Genomic DNA, 16,693 nt, shown 5'->3' with positions numbered 1-16,693 from the left:
TCATTCATAGAACCTTGTGAATATTAAAAACAAGCGCTAGGTATGCTAGGAGGAATAAGCAGCCTGCTGGATTAAGAAAACAGTGGTGCACAAACTTCAAACGGAACGTGAAATTTTATGTCGTTATTTGTATATGACTTCTTTCTGTTCGTTAATTTCTATCTTGTCTGTAAAACAAAAGTACTATCACCTATTTCTTAGCCTAATATAACAGTTGTGTTTTAAACGTTAGTAACATAATAAAGAGTAAAGGAGGAATATTCACACATATTCCATAATAACTACAACTATACTGTACCAAGTGAATTAAACACATCATTCATAAAGAAAGTGTTATCCCAAAGAAAGACACTGAATATGACATGATAAGTTGAAATTGAATTGATGGTATCTTTAGCCTTATAAAAGTAATGAAAACAATATTATAATACAAAGCAAAGTTACCTAGGTATATGTTTTAACTGTAACTAATATTGCATAATAAAACTTTTATCGAATTATGCTTTTAGGTGATATTGGTGCGCAACTTTCTGTTATTAGAATATTAAATTGTCTCGAAATCTGCTGAAGCTATAGAGCTGAAGTTGTACCAACATATAGGCACATATCTTTTGTTTGTGATGTAACAGTATTTGCTTTGCCAATTCATTTCCTTACAAACATTTTCCATGAGAATATTTTCAAACATTTTAATACACTATATTCACTATCTTCACTATCTTTACGATATATTAGATTTACGAAAACATGGTTTTAGTATCTGTAAGGCTATAAACAAACATATCTGAAAATTTCACTTTTCTGCAAAAAAAAAGTTGAGAAAATATTCCTTTCGAATAAAAAAGGAAACTTGTGCAAAATAAGCATTAAAATTAAAACTTACATTCTTATAATGCACTTATACGTCTTAGACAAATCTAAAAATTAACATGGATACAGTTTTAATTAGTTCTCTTCCCATTATCCATTAAATCAGTGCCGGCCATCCCTGTATATAGCTCGACCAAGCGGCATATACTACCTCTTTCTCCTGTCTCTTTCCTTTCCGCTGTAAAGCGCTCAGGCTCTCCTGGGTTCTAGCGCGCGCTTGCTCCTTTGGGCATCAGTAGACATCACTGATCTACACTGTAGATATGAAGTTATATTTATTCGAAAAAATAAAAGATTTGTGAACATGAAATTTCTCGATACCAGTAACAAATTTTTGTGAATAAAAATTATATTTTAATGAAGTTGTGAGACCGTAAGTCTAATGGAGGCACCGAAAGTATAAAAGTGCTGTTTAAATACCCTGTAAATTTAATGTAATGGAGGAAAGTAATATGAATTATCAACTCCCCACTATACCTGTGATAAATTTTAAGCGTCTGTTACTGTCCCGTACGTCCCTATTTATGGGCGATGTTAAAATTAACATCCAGTTATATCCTTTATATCCCTTTACTTAAAGAGTTAACACTCACCATTTCTTAAATGTGTACATAAGAAAACGTTCTCTAACACATCCAGAAATTATTGGCATTTGCTTAAAGAGAAAATTAAAAAAAAAAAAAAACATTTAAATAATGTCCCATATCTCCCATGACTCCCCTATATTTTGCACATCGTAAATACGTACTAAATATACATTACACTATATTACATTCATATATACCTACGTGAATTTGGGATATTACTCTAGTTTTAAAAATCACGCTAAAATTTGCGAGTTCACAGTGCCTCTTCACTTTGAAGCCCACGTACAATTTCAAGTCAAGTGGATTCAGAAAATTTCTACCAATTGCTGACTAGGATTTTCTCTCGCTCTTTGACCTCAACGTCATTTGCAAGCGTCAAGCTCATATCAGAATTAGCTGAATATTCCCAACTTAGTTCTTGTTTTCCTCTAGGGACGGCTTTTCCCTCTCGTCAACCGCTAAATAACTCCTGTCAGCGGATATTTGACTACGACAACATGAGTTTTAGCTGGATATGAGAACACAGCAAACCAAATTAAATCCTCTCATTTTATTTCTCATATACATTTCTGTCAAGAGAAAAGTTTTCTTCCTACAACAGTATTTCAATCTTTAATCCTATAGAAGGAAGAAAAAGTACTACAAGATATTCCATTTATATGACGAAATATAGTAATGATTTTATGTAACGAACAAATAATATAATTTACCAGAGTCAATGTAAGCGTGCTTCAGTGGGAAGAAGGAAGAGCATACCTTAATGAGATCCAAAGTCACGTAGATGACACATATTTTCTTCAAATGTCACTTTAAATATATACAAGAGTGAAATGTTTTACTACGCAAAAATAAAATACATTTCCGTTACCTGGACTACATCCTTCACCGTAAGAAAAGTATTTGACTCCATTTATATATTTTACAGTTTACGTAGTTAATTTTTTTTATCCAATGGCGAGAAACTAACTTTGCATCATTCACTCAAGAGTCTCCATCCATGAGTAACACGCCGAATCTGTAGTTCTATTCGCCGCCTTAATCTTTGCCCTCGGTGAGTCATGGCAGAAAAACTACATACCTTTGCATGACGTTGACGATGATGATGATGGTGATTAATGAAGCAATGTTGGAATGCCTGTACGCTAAATCCTACCACCAGAGTCTCTGTCGACCTAAAATTCCATTTCAACCGTCGGGATGCTAAGGTTTCCAGTAGAAAACCGACGCTATAGCTGTTCAGCTAATGGTGAGCCATTAACACTATTGTATATTATATGTGAGCAATACCACATTTAGGCATTCATTTATAACAGAATTCTCTCTATAGAAATTCACAAGGATGAATAGTGAGGTTTAATACTAGTGCCTGTTAAACCTTTAAGAAAGAGAAATGCTTGTCTATCGTTTAGTCTTCTTCCTGGAGGGCGTATATACATACTAATATTGCAAGAATAGGTAGAAATAATTTTATAGTAATTTATTTTCTTTTGATATACCACATCCTCCATGATACGAAATAATCTGTCTCATTTGACAATTTATTATTATTTTTTTTAAGAAGAAAGAACACGAAATAAGTCATTAGCTATTTCTTGACATGTGTCGTTATTTTGTATTATATACTTAGTAATTTTTAAGGTTCAATAATGATTATCTACAAGCCTTCGCTATACACAAAATGTAAGTCACGCTGGCGAGTACCATCGTTAAATGCCTGAAAGTCACTACCTGTAAAAGACAGATAATAATATTAAACCTATTTATATTAAAGATTAAATAAAAGGTTTTCTATCTATGTAATCTATTCCATTTTATAGTGAGTGTGTTACAAATGTTACATCGTTAAAGAAAATATGCAAACATTTTCGGTCACTCTCCATCTTCAATAGTTGGTCATGCCCAAAGAACAAAAGCTGGATCTATATAGTGAGGTCACAAATTGGGCTACCCCCATGTATTACGACACTACAATATGTATGGTTGATTAATTGATATGGACATGGACCTGATAGTTCAATGATCCAAGAAGTCGGTATTAAGACCTTAATTTTCATAACACAGCTGATTTCTGCGCCATGTCCTGGCAGATGTTTTGCGGAGATATTAAAGCGTCATTTTGTTGAAGGCGTTTTCCACAGCTGCTCGTAATTGTACTGTTATATTATAGCGGTGATTTCGTACTTTGTCCTTGATGAACCCCCAGACAGCATTACCAGTGTTGTGAGGTCTGGACTTCGTGCAGTTCAGGCAAAAGGAGCTTGATTATCTGCAGATCCTCTTCAGATAATCTTCTATGATATTCTTAAGTATGACATGGGGATTGATAGACTAAGTTGCAGCCCTACCATTACTGCGTCTATTATAGGCCTATATATCGGTCAGATATGCTGCAGAATTTCGACGGACAACGAAAGTTCAAATGCTTTTAATTTTTAAGCTGGTAGGTCTACAGCTACCTGAAAGACAACGAAGACATTTTATTATAGCAGACTATTATGATTATAGTGTTTATGGTGATAATGATGCCGCTAGCAGAAGCTATAGCCCTGAGCAGAAGCGATGGTGGTGGTAGTGGTGGTAGGGGTGATGATAATTTTTCAGTTTTCAAATTCCTAAGCCAACAAAAATTATTCACCATTTATAAAAATTCACATCCTTGCTATTATTTTTTCATTAAAAGAACGAAATATAGGAGTAGTGTCTGTCTCTGTCTCACACACACTCTTTTCTTCGTCTTTTTTTGCTTTCATCAGGACGATATAAATTTTACTTTCGAATGTAATGTTTTATTTAATTTTGTAATTTATTGACTTTGTAAATATGTATATGCATTTGATAAGTACACATAATACTAAAAATTATTCACCATTTATAAAAATTCACATCCTTGCTATTATTTTTTCATTAAAAGAACGAAATATAGGAGTAGTCTCTGTCTCTCTGTCTCTGTCTAACACACACTCTTTTCTTCGTCTTTTTTTGCTTTCATCAGGACGACATAAATTTTACTTTCGAATGAAATGTTTTATTTAATTTTGTAATTTATTGACTTTGTAAATATGTATATGCATTTGATAAGTACACATAATACTTCGTATTGTTACATGTCTACTATACTTTGAGGCACACTTTTGACTATGTTGAAGCTACAGTCTACGGTACCAATCCTGCGTCAGATATAAAAGTTTTCTATCTTTTCTAATGCAAAATTCTTTATTATAGTGTTACATTCACATCATCGAAATTTTACATGCCCACCGAGCGCATAACGTTGCAATTTCATAACATAATACAAGTTCAAAGACCAATAGTACAAAATCGCAACCAACGAAAAAGGAAAAGTTAATTCTTTTCACTAAATCTTTTTCCCTATTCCGTTGAGTCGCAGGAAATATAATGCAGTTTCCTTCAAATTACAAATATATATCTTAAATTACCATCTTCTTTCATATTTATTTTGATGTACCGAAGTGCTTTCTCAGATGATGAGAGAGAGATGGAACGGAGAAAAATTCTCTCCGGCGCCGGGATTTGAACCCGGGTTTTCAGCTCTCCGTGCTGATGCTTTAACCACTAAGCCACGCCGGATACAATCCCGACACCGTTGAGAATCGTCTCAGATTAAGCTCCATCTCTTGGGTTCCCTCTAGTGGCCGCCCTCTGCACTACGTCATAGATGTCTATGCACGCAGGACCGAAGTCCATACATGTGTAGAGGTGCACTCAGATGAGTGACTGGTTGGCCGGGGTCCGACGGTATGGGCGCCGTCTTTAAATCACAAAGTGATTTATTACGCATATCATATTTATTTTGATGTACCGAAGTACATATGATATTTCCATGCAGATATTCTGCTTTCTCAGATGATGAGAGAGAGATGGATGTATCCGGCGTGGCTTAGTGGTTAAAGCATCAGCACGGAGAGCTGAAAACCCGGGTTCAAATCCCGGCGCCGGAGAGAATTTTTCTCCGTTCCATCTCTCTCTCATCATCTGAGAAAGCAGAATATCTGCATGGAAATATCATATGTACTTCGGTACATCAAAATAAATATGATATGCGTAATAAATCACTTTGTGATTTAAAGACGGCGCCCATACCGTCGGACCCCGGCCAACCAGTCACTCATCTGAGTACACCTCTACACATGTATGGACTTCGGTCCTGCGTGCATAGACATCTATGACGTAGTGCAGAGGGCGGCCACTAGAGGGAACCCAAGAGATGGAGCTTAATCTGAGACGATTCTCAACGGTGTCGGGATTGTATCCGGCGTGGCTTAGTGGTTAAAGCATCAGCACGGAGAGCTGAAAACCCGGGTTCAAATCCCGGCGCCGGAGAGAATTTTTCTCCGTTCCATCTCTCTTCGGTCCTGCGTGCATAGACATCTATGACGTAGTGCAGAGGGCGGCCACTAGAGGGAACCCAAGAGATGGAGCTTAATCTGAGACGATTCTCAACGGTGTCGGGATTGTATCCGGCGTGGCTTAGTGGTTAAAGCATCAGCACGGAGAGCTGAAAACCCGGGTTCAAATCCCGGCGCCGGAGAGAATTTTTCTCCGTTCCATCTCTCTCTCATCATCTGAGAAAGCAGAATATCTGCATGGAAATATCATATGCACTTCGGTACATCAAAATAAATATGATATGCGTAATAAATCACTTTGTGATTTAAAGACGGCGCCCATACCGTCGGACCCCGGCCAACCAGTCACTCATCTGAGTGCACCTCTACACATGTATGGACTTCGGTCCTGCGTGCATAGACATCTATGATGTAGTGCAGAGGGCGGCCACTAGAGGGAACCCAAGAGATGGAGCTTAATCTGAGACGATTCTCAACGGTGTCGGGATTGTATCCGGCGTGGCTTAGTGGTTAAAGCATCAGCACGGAGAGCTGAAAACCCGGGTTCAAATCCCGGCGCCGGAGAGAATTTTTCTCCGTTCCATCTCTCTCTCATCATCTTCTTTCAGTAATCAAGTTTGAATAGTAACTTATTTTATTTTACAACATCCTTTCGTTTCAGAATAATGTGAATATGCAATTAAAACTAATCAGATTTCCAACGTAACTTGTGTCAAAAAACTACTAGTAACAGCCAATGAAAGACTCCCTCAGCTGTGTTGACAGCGAGACTCTGACAATTAGTTTTAATAAACAGAAACATAATATTGCTAATATAATTCAATGGAAAACATAGAAATTTACGAGTCTGGAAAAGAGGATATTGGTATGGATGAGCATAAATCTTACTGTTTTTGGGATATTAATAAATGTACGGTTTAATGAGAAATCAATACGGCTTCGAGTGAACGATTGCACTAGTAGAATCCCATACCAGATTCTAGATAAGAAACTTAATATAGTGTCTTTATGATTAATGAAAGGAGAAGAGATACCGTAACAGACTACTTGTAGCTAACGCAATCAGAACAGTACAGATCTCGGATTTTATCTCTGCCTCTGTGCAACGTCACATTTGCGGTGGGGAAGTGAAGAGATGGGAGAAAAGTTGTAATGCTTTCCAATACGCTGACGTCTACGTTGTAAGATAAGACATTTGAAATTTAACGGTGCCTGACCGGCAGAGATATAATCCGAGATCTGTAGTAGTAGTAGTAGTAGTAGTAGTAGTAGTAGTAGTAGTAGTCGTAGTAACTTACTTGGCATTTAAGGAACCTGCAGGTTCATTGCCGCCCTCACATAAGCCCGCCATCGGTCCCTATCCTGAGCAAGTTTAATCCAGTCTCTATCATCATATCTCACCTCCCTCAAATCCATTTTAATATTATCTTCTCATCTACGTCTTGGCCTTCCCAAAGGTTGAAATCATGACAGCCATGAAACGTCAAGTAGTAGTAGTAGTAGTAGTAGTAGTAGTAGTAGTAGTAGTAGTAGTAGTAGTAGTAGTAGTAGTAGTAGTAGTAGTAGCGGTAGTAGTAGTAGTAGTAGTAGTAGTAGTAGTAGTAGCGGTAGTAGTAGTAGTAGCGGTAGTAGTAGTAGTAGTAGTAGTAGTAGTAGTAGTGATGATGATATGATGATAGTAGTGGCAGTGATGATAGTAGTAACGATAGTAGTAGTACGTTTATATCTTGTGGCAAAATATCAGCTGAATTCATGTAGCCCATATAAAACCGGAAAAAAAAAACGGATGGTAACTCGACTTTTCGATCTATACTGGTAATGTACCACATCAACAAATACTTTAACTTACAAAGTCATGTTCCTTTCAGGTGACTGATTGCCTATTGTCAGTAACGAATGGAATGACTAAGAGGCTTCAGGATACCAGTGTAGTTCAGGCAGTAGCGCATTTGCCTCCTGATCCGGAGTTGAGCTCGGGCATGGACTCGATTTCTCCTTGGGCTGGTTACCTGGTTGGGTTTTTCGAGGTTTTACACAACCGTACAGCGAATGTCAGGTAATCTATGGCGAATCGTCCTCATCTCGTAAAAGACGATCTTTCTATCACCAATTCCATCGACGTTAAATAACCAAGTTGTTGCCCTGGGTGGCAGAGTTGGTATAGCGCTGGCCTTATGTGCCCGAGGTTGCGGGTTCGACCCCGGTCCAGGTCGATGGCATTTAAGTGTGCTTAAATGCAACAGGCTCATGCCACTAGATTTAGTGGCATGTAAAAAAAACTCCTGCGAGACAAAAATTCCGGCACACCGGCGACGCTGATATAATCTCTGCAGTTGCGAGCGTCGTTAAATAAACCATAATTCATAATTTTAATACTAAGTTGGGTAGCTGATACAGCGTCGTTAAATAATCAAACAAAAAAGGAGGCGTTCACGAATAAGCAATTCGTGTTATTTAAATTATAATTTAATAACATGTGTATGTGAATAGATAAAATAAGGTTTTAAAATCATAAAAATCTTGCATACAAGAAGTGATATCAGTTTTGATCTTCTAAGTCGGTTGTTTTAATGTTTTTATTCAATTACGTTGTTCCAGTTACACAATTATGTAGCGTCTGTAGAATTGGGAACAACGAAATATTTTTTTAGACGAGTCCAAAATATCTCAATAAGATTACTTCATATTCGCCGTATAGTTGAGAAAATGAAATAATGACCTTCAAAGGGAAAGATCCACTCAAACCGTTACGTCTTAGAATAAGTACCTGGTTTTAAATATCTTGGCTGTGAAATAAGCTTTAATAATAGCTAGAATACAGTAAATTTCAAGCAATATGTGGGACCATTGTAAGAACTTTTATAATTAAAATTACGAAGGAGATCTAATTAAAATTTTATAATTGTTTTATGGCAGTGAAACGTGGATATTATCCAAAAAAATTGAAAAAAACCTCGGAAAAATCAATTCGATAAACGGCCAAAAAGGTTTTCTAATCCTCGTTAAAATTCAACATCGGATCACGAATTCCACTCATCAATTATATCACTAGGTAATTCAGCTGATTCAAAAATAAGAAACTGAAGCAAGAAGTAAGCAATGACCAATTGCAAGAAACATTACATCATATATTTTAAGTAGCATTTCTATTTTCATTTGAAATTACTGTTTCTTTGTAAACACAGGTGTAAACTTGAATAAATCTGCGACATTAAATCCAAAACATGCATATGGAGCTCAACTAGAAATTAATATTCAGCGATAAGCACGGCAATATTAATCCACTGCCTCTGGGAGCCTGGTAAAGCTCATAATGTTATTCAAGACGACGTACATCAAGTTATTATTATAATATTCCAAGGTTCCAGCTGTAGGAAAACATGATTGAGTGCCTCTTAAAGGTAACAATAATTTTATTGCGTGTTGTTTTTATACATACTCTTATCTTCTGATTAATATTCTTGTTTCTGATAGGTTATAATCCAACAAACTGAAATGTTAAATGATCAGTTCATGTCGAAGATTGTTAGAACTCCCGAAATAATCACACATATGAAAAGGAAACTTTGTAAATGAAGCACCAGTTCTTTCTTTCACGAACAGTAGATCTAGTCTATTACCTGACATGAACGCTAATAAAAGTTCACAACGTGCAGGTAATGGGAAAGTTACTTGTGAGTACAGGTAAAACAAGATGCCAAGGAAGTTGGATTCTACTCACTAGTCTTACCTGTTTACTTACACTGAAACTTGCTCTTACCTGACTATGTTCTCAAATGAAGCTATGTGTTACAATGAAATATCTGGAACTAGTTACGAGATACCCATTCTCCCTTGTCTTGCTATTCTATCTACACCGCTTAAATCCAGCTTTAAGACGGCACTTACAGAAGCATGTATGTTTTCAAGCTTATCTCTCACTATTATTACAAGGAAACAACAAGTAAATTAATTTATTATAATACAATTATGAATAATAGCTTTATACCGGCTATATCTCTTGCTCCTATTTTTCGAAATTCTGCATTTTATGGAATGATATTAGAATTCATGTGACTTCTTATAGGGAAAACTCCTTGCACACAAGCCAGAAGCTTAACCCCTACTCTACTAGTGACTTTGGTAAACAAGGGAACAGTTATTAGTTGTACTTACGAAACTGCCTCCTCAAGTGATACGCACTCCGGCTTCAGGAGCAAGGATTCCTATTTACGGCATTGGCTATGAATGTGCGTGACTATATAAGTGCGAAAGAAATACGGGCAAGAGTTACATCTGGTTTTATCTTTCTGTAATACGTTTTGTAACAATCAGTAATAAAGTGTCTCCCAACTACTACTTCGAAATGAAGGTCAAAATATATCACATAGTAGGCTTTAAATAGTGATTTTAAGTGTATAGAAATTACATTTTTGTTAAGAAATATTCATTATTGTTCATTCAAATGCGTTACTTAAATCGATCAATATGTAAAGGAATTAATATGTGATTTCGCAACTGCAGAAATTTACTGATATCTAATATAGTCTATTTAGGCAAAAATGAAAAGTATGTGTTCTCAACCTGGAAATTCACATATCACTCTGGAGTGAGAAGGAGTACTCTTCGTCTCACAGAGGTTTCAAATGAAATTTTCTAGCTTTGAAAAGATCATTATTTACACTCTACTTAAAGTAATATCTGTCGGTTTAATTAAAAAAAGATAGTACACTAAATCTTACATCGAAAAATGGGTCACCCTCTCTTCTTTATAATTCTTCAGAATACGTGTTCAAAAAATCTCTCTGGACAGAAGTTTAATGTCAATATTGACCTCTAAACAAAAAAAGTTGGAAAATTCACTCGTTATTCATTAATGAACAGAACGTCGCCGGAAAACAAGATTCGCTCAGGTAGATCTACAGTACGTATATATAGAAAGCCTTTTGCTGTTAGTCTCACGCGACTTCGAGGAGATAGTGTGTACATTTCCCTCCGGATCGAGAATCGGAAGGGTTTGTGTTGCTAGTGTGTACATTTCCCTCCGGATCGAGAATCGGAAGGGTTTGTGTTGCGTAGTATGGACAGATAAGACAGGCTGAAGGGACGTCAAGTTTCGAGCATTAATATACAGCTGACTTTCATTCAATGTAATTCAGTTTAGTTCATGGCAATACAGTACACATTAGAACAGTGAATATTCATTTATGATACGTATGCTACAATAATTAACTCGGTCACTAGCTGAGAAGGATACACTGGAAGGAATGGTGAACGAGAGAAAAGTGCTGGGAAGAAGAAGAAGATATCAGATAATAAACAACTACTGCACTGGACCCACAGGTTTACATGCCTCCCATACGAACCCACGCCTGGAATTTCATTACTTATTAAAATACAACACTCTTGGATGAATTTCAACTCGCGTACCTCTGATTCAAGGACTGCCATGGTAAGTTCTGGATCACTGAGGATGACTAAATGCTGTTAAATGTAATATGACAATTAAACGACGACCCAAGCTAACGTATGATGACATCATGACCTAATTTCTTTTGAGTGTTGTCCACATAATGAAGGTAAGTGCAGATCGTTGGAAAAATCGAAAAGAGTGTTATACAATTCCGTTAGTTAAAGAACTAGCAGCAGTCGAGTAATAACACAAATAAAACTATTATGATCCATACCAGAGGAAGTTAGTTATATCCAGGAAGTACAATTTGTGGCACATGTACATAATTAATCATTACAGCCATCAACACTTGACAGTTTCATATCAACTTATACGTCAGTATGTTTACTTATTCATGTGCAAGTACTTAAGGGAAATACACGCTTGAAAACAACGCTAAGCTTTCTACATTTGTGACGTCGTACAATAAAAATGATTCAAAATAATTAAGGACACATACGCATGTATATAGGCTACAGTCTTAGAAAAAAGTTTTGTCGTACAGATACTTTATAAGTCCCAGGAAGGAGGCAGTGCGCATGATCAGAGGACGAGTGACATGGTTCGCAAGTGGTGCCATTAATTCCAGTGGTTATTCACTGAGATATTTCAAACAAAAAAGTTTAATACAATTTTGCTCGTTCTTGCTTCCTTTTCGAGATAAAAATTATTTTATATAAAACATAGCGTGTTTTGAGAAAGCCACTGATTTAATTCCCAATATTCTCAGTCACTTTAAGAGAGCACATGAGCAGAGTATGACAATAAATGGTAGAAATAATTTTATTTTTGTCCTTTAAATTTGTAGAAATTTGATAGGAACAAATATAACTTTTTGTCCTGAAAAGCAATCTTAAAACGTTACATTCGTTCGGATCAAATTTCTGCATATTCAAAGGACAAAAGTGAAATGCTTCCAATCATTTATTATCATAATGCACTACGCTCTTAAACTAACTGAGCATACTGGGAATTCAATTCAAAGATTTCCCTAAACACACTATGAAATGTTTAATAAGAAACTATTTTTATCTCGAAAAGGAAGCAAAAACGTGCAAAATTGTATTAAACTTTTTTGTTTGAAATATCTCAAATTAATCACATTACTTAGGGTTCTCCTCTGTGCGTGTGCGTATATGTACAGTACGTATAGTATATAGGTATGTATTCGTATTATTTTTTTTATTATTATAATTATTATTATTATTATTATTATTATTATTATTATTATTATTATTATTACTATTACTAAATATTCTTAAACGTAGGCCTAATAGACATAAATATTTTATGAACATTTTCAACTTATGACTTCATATCGAAAGTATTTTGATTCTAAATTTTATTACATAATAATTTGTTAACATTTATCCCAGTTTCCACATACATTAGAATTGTCAACTTGTATAACAATATTAAGTTATTTAGTCTTTTATATACTAAATGATCATTATACATGATTATTGAAACATATCTATTCATCTTACATGTGTATTTTTTTTAATTAATGTTGTTAGCGTTATCTTCATGCTAAAGTTTTTTGGTAGACCTAATTTTCTGTTGGTTAGCGAGCTAATAGTGATAGATAAATAAATATATAAATAATTAAATAATAACTAAGAAAATTAATTAGGTAATTAATCTCCTCCAACGTGGATATAATCTGAAATATCCACAATAATATACACAGATTTCAAACCTTCCGACATTGCTAACTTCACATCGGGAAGACGTGTAATGTATTAATATACTAAATAAGAAGTTATCGCAAAACCCGATGTATACGCCGCTGTTGTATGCAAAAGCAAATATATGAGTAATACATGCTTTCTTGCCTGCATGACATGTGGCAACTTCTAATTCACAATCTTAGTCCCAAAAAACTTCCGAGATAGCCAGTGAACAATCTAGTTAGGTTTGAAATCTGCGGTAACATAAAGCGAAATACATTTAATGAGCTACATAAAATGATTAATGTACTAATCTAGCACCTAGCGTAAAAAGTATGGAGTGTCTAAAATACATACTGTTGCTGTTTGGTGTTCGTTCTTACCTCTTCCAGATTTCTTGAATGGTTCGAAACTGTGCTCTAGCAGTTCCCATTAATGTTCCTGTCTCACTTCGCCCAAAAACAAATACCGGTACCGCAATTCAGAGCATTGTGAATAAAACACCAATATATAATACAAGATTTGTTTGTATATTTCCCATTGCTATTACATCAGATGAAACGTTACACATTTCCATACGTGATGATCACTCGCTTTTGTATATTCACAGAAGAGTCTTTCATATTCACACATTTTTGTATTTGTTAGTGATTGTTTTCATTTTATGCGCTTTTCGAACCTTATTTACATTTCTCTCGTGTGGGTGCAGCACCTGTTTGTGCATTAATTTACATGCAAATCTCTATTTCACCGCATCCAGTTCTTTCGGTACTATTCCCTTGGCAACAGAATTATTTGCAGCAATTTAACACTCTTCTGGTGATTCCGCATAATCAAACTCATTTCATTTCTTCCTCTAAAAGATATTCATGAAGTGAAAAAGTAGCAACATTTAATAATGGGTGAAATATTTTTTCCAACTCAAAATTCTGTAGTGCTCGGGAAAAGTGACACAAGTCAGTTTCCACATCCCTTTTTTGATAATTTATTGACAACTTACGGAACACCTGCTCGCTGGAAAAAAAAAAAAACATAAGTACTCCTTCCATTACAATAATTCATACAGAAAAATATCAAATCGACATAATCCAGTGTAAGTTGTCAATAAATTATCAAAAAACGTTTGTGAAAACTGACTGTGACTGTCACTTTTCCCAAGCACTGCAGAATTCATCATACAGGTATTTTTTACATGAAAATATTCCCATAATGATGGTATCTGTGTTGGTATATGGATGCGAAATCTAGATCATATAAGAAAGTGAAAAGAGGACATTCGAAACATTTGACATGAAATCCTTGAGCCCATTTGCAGGATATATATCAATGGTTCAAAAGCGAAACAGTGTTTTAAGGAACTGAATATTTCAGTTTCAATGAATATATGCAAAACCATCTACTAAAATGGTATGATACATATTCTAATATAGCATAGTCCACTATAAACGGAAATCTCAAAAACTGTTCATAATCATATGCCAATTGCATGCAGAACGAGTGTCCACTCGATAACTATATGGAATGATAAATTTCAGCTCTTTCCTGATGTTGCTTTTTTATTTTAGTAGGTTATTTTACGACGCTTTATCAACATCTTAGGTTATTTAGCGTCTGAAATGAGATGAAGGTGATAATGCCGGTGAAATGAATCCGAGGTCCAGCACCGAAAGTTACCCAGCATTTGCTCATATTTGGTTGAGGGAAAACCCCGGACAAATCTCAACCAGGTAACTTGCCCCGACCGGGAATCGAACCCTGGCCACCTGGTTTCGCAGCCAGACGCGCTAACCGCTACTCCACAGGTGTGGACCCTGATGTTACAATGGGCCGGTAAATTTCCCGTTGTAGATAATGAACATAACACTTTATTAATAGCCTACATTTCATATAAACGCTCATAAAATATCAGCATAATGAAAAAGAATAGCTGACAGTTATTAAGAACACGAAAGATACTGTTATTGTTTTGTTTTTTTTTTTTACTTTTACTGGGTGAGTGGGTGAGTGAGTGAGTGAGTGAGTGGGTGAGTGGGTGAGTGAGTGAGTGAGTGAGTGAGTGAGTGAGTGAGTGAGTGAGTGAGTGAGTGAGTGAAAAGATAGAGGAAGTATAAAGTTAAAAGGTACACGATGTTTATCGGCTTCTTGCAAAGGCTCTTGGGACTCATCTTGAACTTCATGTAATCTCCTAGCCTAAAGGCCACTTCACACAGTCTCACTTAAGGGACGTAAGTAAATTTTGCAGACGAAAAGTCAAAGTAGCTGTCAAATAGTAGAATGTTAAGTGGCTGGACAACGAGGCACGAGTACTCGCAACAACAAAGACAGCTACTACCGCCGGATACCACCGTATCCCCGCACAAACTGGGAAAGCAGCACAGCCAAAGCCAAGTCCCCGACGCGACGCCTGCCGGAGTTTTAAGAAGCTCCGCTAATGTCAGTGTTCCACTTCCAGCAGCAGACAAATGAAGGAGAGAATTTGGAAATGCGGAAAGTATGCTAGTGGGTGATACGTCCGTGGCTCATTTCTATCAGCGCTCATCCCGCCATTTGTATAAACGCCTTAAGAAAACAACGGGTAAACTACAGGCAGAATGAGTGATCTCAATACAGGAGACCGAGCCATTTGGCTCATTAGTAATGACTTTCCTAAAACTCGAGGAATTCTCTGAAAAAGAAACTTTAATTAAAATGTGATGATCTGTACTGAAACAAGGCTTAGAGAAGATCTGTGAAAAATGGCTATGAGAGAGATTAGAGTTACATATCGATAAGGAAATTAAGAGGACGGACGTAGGAGCTCTAACATCGTAATTCTTTACCACAATAATGATTTTGTCGATTATTTATGTATCATGTGGCACGCTCAAATATCTACTTCCATTTGAAGTCTTTAATATGAACGAATAATACATTATTTATTTATAGATCTATGTTATAACCAGCCTTAGAGCCGATTTCACCAAACATATTTAACTTTAACTGTCACTTAAAATCATTTGAATTGACACTTCAAGGGACAATACATTTCACCAACACAAATTGGGCTTTAAACTCTCATTAAACTACATTTAAGTTAATTGGTCAACATTTGGTCATTTAAATAATACCGTCTAATACTTGAAGGATATGATGATGATGAAATAAATAATCCTGTATTAACGACAGTAGTTTTCATCATGACGAGGAGAATGATGGTCTTGATATTTGAAAATGATGATTTCTTATCAAGACGGGCGAGAATAATTTCCGAAAGAGAAGGTTATTTTAATATAAGGGACGAAAAAGATTTGAAAATGCGGTTTAGGCTAAGCTAAACAATAATTTGCATTATATATATATTTTATTGCAATTTCATTAGTATTAAGAAATGTTCGGTATTTTATTTTGATGTACACATACGTAGAAAATCCAGTGATAAATGATAAATATTATTATTCGTTATATATCTGTATTAATGAGTAATATAATAATAGGCTTATTATTATTATTATTATTATTATTATTATTATTATTATTATTATTGATTCATTTCTTCGAGATTTTTGTATAAGCCTCCATTTTATAGTGTTCTCTGAGTATAAAATAAAATTTAACAACTTTATGACTCTCTCATACCCTAGGACTTGCTTCCGTTATCCATGAAGTTTCGCGAAACACACTTTGAGAAACGCTGACTTAGAGCATGTTATAACAATATTATACAGGGTGTTTAAAAAAATACGGGGCATAATTTCAGGTATGCATTTCCCACATGTAGACAATCAAAAT

At 35.6% G+C, this 16,693-nt stretch overlaps 1 protein-coding gene and 5 non-coding genes across 6 annotated transcripts in view; 4 read left to right on the top strand and 2 right to left on the bottom strand.

Annotated features, from left to right (window-relative positions):
- LOC138705596 (uncharacterized) overlaps positions 1-16,693 on the bottom strand; it is a 410,492-nt gene that overhangs the window by 127,936 nt on the left and 265,863 nt on the right. The window lies entirely within an intron of this gene.
- On the bottom strand, positions 4,974-5,045 carry TRNAS-GGA (transfer RNA serine (anticodon GGA)). The gene has a single exon. It is a non-coding gene; the product is annotated as a tRNA-Ser (tRNA).
- Positions 5,345-5,416, top strand: TRNAS-GGA (transfer RNA serine (anticodon GGA)). The gene has a single exon. It is a non-coding gene; the product is annotated as a tRNA-Ser (tRNA).
- TRNAS-GGA (transfer RNA serine (anticodon GGA)) lies at positions 5,727-5,798 on the top strand. The gene has a single exon. It is a non-coding gene; the product is annotated as a tRNA-Ser (tRNA).
- TRNAS-GGA (transfer RNA serine (anticodon GGA)) lies at positions 5,935-6,006 on the top strand. The gene has a single exon. It is a non-coding gene; the product is annotated as a tRNA-Ser (tRNA).
- Positions 6,317-6,388, top strand: TRNAS-GGA (transfer RNA serine (anticodon GGA)). The gene has a single exon. It is a non-coding gene; the product is annotated as a tRNA-Ser (tRNA).

This window comes from Periplaneta americana, chromosome 9 (assembly GCF_040183065.1).
Source record: "Periplaneta americana isolate PAMFEO1 chromosome 9, P.americana_PAMFEO1_priV1, whole genome shotgun sequence".
Classification (NCBI taxonomy): domain Eukaryota; kingdom Metazoa; phylum Arthropoda; class Insecta; order Blattodea; family Blattidae; genus Periplaneta; species Periplaneta americana.
Note: the sequence above shows the minus strand (reverse complement) of the source record. Positions and strands in the feature narration are given on the sequence as shown.